The sequence below is a fragment of the Schistocerca piceifrons genome, chromosome 7 (assembly GCF_021461385.2).
Source record: "Schistocerca piceifrons isolate TAMUIC-IGC-003096 chromosome 7, iqSchPice1.1, whole genome shotgun sequence".
Taxonomy (NCBI): domain Eukaryota; kingdom Metazoa; phylum Arthropoda; class Insecta; order Orthoptera; family Acrididae; genus Schistocerca; species Schistocerca piceifrons.
In genome coordinates, this window is record NC_060144.1 from 534,296,479 (window position 1) to 534,301,796 (window position 5,318).

General features: G+C 49.8%; 1 non-coding gene across 1 annotated transcript; it reads right to left on the reverse strand.

The window, feature by feature from the left end:
- Positions 1-4,705: 4,705 nt before the first annotated feature.
- Trnas-cga lies at positions 4,706-4,780 on the reverse strand. Its single transcript has one exon. It is a non-coding gene; the product is annotated as a tRNA-Ser (tRNA).
- Between the last annotated feature and the right edge of the window lie 538 nt (positions 4,781-5,318).

A 5,318-nucleotide genomic window follows, 5' to 3' on the forward strand; every position in this document is an offset into this window, starting at 1 on the left:
GGGTTAATGTATGGTGCGGCATTATGGGAGGGAGGATAATGGGCCCCCATTTTATCGATGGCAATCTACATGGTGCAATGTATGCTGATTTCCTACGTAATGTTCTACCGACGTTGCTACAAGATGTTTAACTGCATGACAGAATGGCGATGTACTTCCAACACGATGGACGCCCGGCAGATAGCTCGCGTGCGGTTGAAGCGATATTGAATAGCATATTTCATGACAGGTGGCTTGGTCGTCGAAGCGGCATACCATGGCCCGCACGTCCACCGGATCTAACGTCCCCGGATTTCTTTCTGTGGGGAAAGTTGAACGATATTTGCTATCGTGATCCACCGATAACGCCTGACAACATGCGTCAGCGCATTGTCAATGCATGTGCGAACATTACGGAAGGCGAACTACTCGCTATTGAGAGTAATGTCGTTACACGTATTGCCAAATGCATTGAGGTTGACGGACATCATTAATGTGGTATTTACAGGTAATCACGCTGTAACAGCATGCGTTCTCAGAAATGATAGGTACAAAAAGGTACATGTATCACTATCACATTGGAAGAACCGAAATAAAATGTTCAAATGTACCTACGTTCCGTATTTTAATATAAAAAACCTACCTGTTACCAACTGTTCGTCTAAAATTGTGAGCCATATGTTTGTGACTATTACAGCGCCATCTGTCACAAAGCGAAAACAGTGGTCCAACTAAAACATTCATATTTCTTTACGTACTACAGGAATATGTAATAAAAAATGGGGGTTCCTATTTAAAAAAACGCAGTTGATATCCGTTTGACCTATGGCAGCGCCATCTAGCGGGCCAACCATAGCGCCTCTGGTTTCCCCCTTCAAGCTAGACAAGTTCCATTCTTTGTAGTTTCTTCGTTTGACGCTTATTTCGTGAGATATTTGGACCGGTCACAATCAATGGACCACCCTGTACAAGGACTCTGAACAACGACATTTTAAAAGTTAAGCTGTTCGTGAACTGATAAATTAAGGATTCAATCAGAATATAACTACAAACTTGAATTATCGTTAAATAAGGTGCGCACTGCGTTCAAAACTTCGACTGATCTCACTTCCTCGATTATAGGTGAAGTATAGCAAATTGCTTTTTTGTGACGACCTAACCATCACTTTGTGAAACGTGCATAAATTGTTATCGTAGACATCGAGAGAGAATTATAGCGTGGTTTCTGTGGCGTCTGAGAGCCTCTGCACTTGCCACTCCCCACCGCTACGGGCGACAATCACGTGAGGAATGCGACAGCCGTGACCCAATTTTCTCCGGCGCCGTTGTGTTTATTCAAATCCGCCGCGGGCGCGTCCTTTGGCACATATTTTACATAACGCTTAGGCCGGCGAAACGCCGAGAAGAATGCGCGAGCGACTGCCGTTGGGGCAGGTCGTTGGTAGGCAAATAACACACGCGCGCTCCGTTGTCTCGGCATTAGGGCCCGCTAGCCGCCCGGCACGGGGTACAAATTACGGCCTATTATTGGGACGAGCGCATTCCTAGGGGCGACACGTAGCGGCCGGGCCATCACATTACCCCTCCCCCCACCCCCTCCCCCTCTAAACGCTCCTGTTAGGCCCGCGGCCTGCTGGCTGATGTCACCGAACACCCGTCATTGCTGCGCCGTCTAAGTATACGACGCTAAACGCGACGCCACAGCTCTGTGGCGGTTGTGGCCACGGCAATGATAGCTCGGCCTCCATCTGGACGCTAATGAAATGCGTGCGGCTGAAAGGCCACGGCAGCAAAACCGCGCATTATTATTTTATCCGCCCGGTTGCCTTTTTTCTATTTTTTACCCTTGTCTCTGACTCGTCTGTATGCCGCCAGGGAAGGTCCTGGGAAGGGTGCGCACGCACACACACACACGCACACACACATACACACACACAGACATACACACACGTGCGTGCCCGCGCATTGAGACCAGACGCACGAGCTGCGGCAGGCGCGGAATAACAGTGATTTCAGAGGTAGGCGAGGTCCCTGCGCCCATAAAAACAGTCACGAAGCGGTCTCGGTAGCCGGCGAGCGAGCGGTCCCTGGCCGTACCCCGAGTGCCAGCGGCCACATCTGCAGTCACAAACGCCGCGCATTACGCAATCATCTCTTCATTTAATCATTCTTAAATGCACCTCTCCCGCTACCGCCGGCCTCAATAGCCGGGAAGAATCTTTTCTCTCCCTCGGCCCGGTCACTGTGCTCTGTGACTGTCTTCTTTCTCTATCTCTCGTTTTCGTTTTTGGTCTGTCCCTTCGCTCCAGGGCTCCGGAGGGCGTGGCTCGGAATCAAAGTTCAGTGGGCAGCCGCGAGCGTCTCTCGCCGTATAAGCGGCCACTTAGGCGTTTTTATCACTGCGGCGACCGCCGCTTTAAATAATTCATCGGACTCGTTTAAGGAATTACGACGGGACGGTCTCTTCCTCTCCCAAGCGCCCTGCGGCTGTGGACGCAGCGGGACACAGGCTGCTCGCCGGAGCGCCGTGTGCCATCATTCTCGCCCCAATTACTCTCGCGCCGCGATAATTACTGGTCACTCTGCCACTCTAGTTCTGGAAGACAGCGGCTGGCTTCGAACTGCAGCGACTGGCACTGAGTAGGCTAACACCGGTGATATCGGTTTCAATAGAAGCCTTGTGGATGTGGAGCCCCGTCATTTGTTTCACCCGTTGTTTGACGTGACCTACGTCAAACTCCTGGTGTATACATGGAGTTTCTCATACAAAAGATTGTTATGCGGGACAGTAGGTTTAATGCTGTTGTCATGTCGTCCTTCAACACTAATGCTGATTTGACACATTTCTTGATACCTGTGACTTGCCAGATAATGTCATCATTTCATCATAACGGCTAGCATTTTACATCAATGATCGCTCTGATATACACTACTGGCCATTACAATTGCTACACCAAGAAGAAATGCAGATGATAAATGGGTATTCATTGGACAAATATATTATACTAGAAATGACATGTGATTACATTTTCACGCAATTTGGGTGCATAGATCCTAAGAAATCAGTACGCAGAACAGCCGTAATAACGGCCTTGATACGCCTGAGCATTGAGTCAAACAGAGCTTGGATGGCGTGTACAGGTACAGCTGCCCATGCAGCTTCAACACGATACCACAGTTGATCAAGAGTAGTCACTGGCGTATTGTGACGAGCCAGTTGCTCGGCCACCATTAACCAGACGTTTTCAGTTGGTGCGAGATCTGGAGAATGTGCTGGCCAGGGCAGCAGTCGAACATTTTTCTGTATCCAGAAAGGCCGGTACAGGACATGCAACCTGCGGTCGTGCATTATCCTGCTGAAATGTAGGGTTTCGCAGGGATCGAATGAAGGGTAGAGCCACGGGTCGTAACACATCTGAAATGTAACGTCCACTGTTCAAAGTGCCTTCAGTGTGAACAAGAGACGTGTAACGAAAGGCACCGCATACCATCACGCCGGGTGATACGCCAGTATGGCGATGACGAAACGAATACACGCTTCCAATGTGCGTTCAACGCGATGACGCCAAACACGGATGCGACCATCATGATGCTTTAAACAGAACCTGGATTCATCCGAAAAAACTACGTTTTGCCATTCGTGCACTCGCTGTTGAGTACACCATCGCAGGCGCTCCTGTCTGTGATAAAACGTCAAGGATAACCGCAGACAAGGTCTCCGAGCTGATAGTCCATTCTGCTCCAAACGTCGTCGAACTGTTCGTGCAGATGGTTGTTGTCTTGCAAACGTCCCCATCTGTTGACTCAGGGATTGAGACGTGGCTGCACGATCCGTTACAGCCATGCGGATAAGATGCCCGTCATCTCGACTGCTAATGATAAGAGGCCGTTTGGATCCAGCACGGCGTTCCGTATTACCCTCCTGAACCCACCTATTCCATAATCTGCTTACAGTCATTGGCTCTCGACCAAGGCGAGCAGCAATGTCGCGATACAATAAACCGCAATCGCGATAGGCTACAATGCGACCTTTATCAAAGTCGGAAACGTGGTGGTACACATTTCTCCTCCTTACACGAGGCGTCACAACAACGTTTCACCAGGCAACGCCGGTCGACTGCTGTTTGTGTATGAGAAATAGGTTGGAAACATCCCTCATGTCTGCACGTTGTAGGTGTCGCCACCGGCGCCAACCTGAAAAGCTAATCATTTGCATATCACAGCATGTTCTTCCTGTCGGTTAAATTTCGCGTCTGTAGCACATCATCTTCGTGGTGTAGCAGTTTTAATGGCCAGTAGTGTACTCCTAACTACGAATGCGATTTTTTCCTTCCACCCTCGTTTCAATTACATTTATCATCAATGACTAAAGCAACGCGAGGAAACATCAATAAGATATGAAACTTCCTGGCAGATTAAAACTGTGTGCCCGACCGAGACTCGAACTCGGGACCTTTGCCTTTCGCGGGCAAGTGCTCTACCAACTGAGCTACCGAAGCACGACTCACGCCCGGTACTCACAGCTTTACTTCTGCCAGTACCTCGTCTCCTACCTTCCAAACTTTACAGAAGCCCTCCTGCGAACCTTGCAGAACTAGCACTCCTGAAAGAAAGGATATTGCGGAGACATGGCTTAGCCACAGCCTGGGGGATGTTTCCAGAATGAGATTTTCACTCTGCAGCGGAGTGTGCGCTGATATGAAACTTCCTGGCAGATTAAAACTGTGTGCCCGACCGAGACTCGAACTCGGGACCTTTGCCTTTCGGGGGCAAGTGCTCTACCAACTGAGCTACCGAAGCACGACTCACGCCCGGTACTCACAGCTTTACTTCTGCCAGTACCTCGTCTCCTACCTTCCAAACTTTACAGAAGCTCTCCTGCGAACCTTGCAGAACTAGCACTCCTGAAAGAAAGGATATTGCGGAGACATGGCTTAGCCACAGCCTGGGGGATGTTTCCAGAATGAGATTTTCACTCTGCAGCGGAGTGTGCGCTGATATGAAACTTCCTGGCAGATTAAAACTGTGTGCCCGACCGAGACTCGAACTCGGGACCTTTGCCTTTCGCGGGCAAGTGCTCTACCAACTGAGCTGCCGAAGCACGACTCACGCCCGGTACTCACAGCTTTACTTCTGCCAGTACCTCGTCTCCTACCTTCCAAACTTTACAGAAGCTCTCCTGCGAACCTTGCAGAACTAGCACTCCTGAAAGAAAGGATATTGCGGAGACATGGCTTAGCCACAGCCTGGGGGATGTTTCCAGAATGAGATTTTCACTCTGCAGCGGAGTGTGCGCTGATATGAAACTTCCTGGCAGATTAAAACTGTGTGCCCGACCG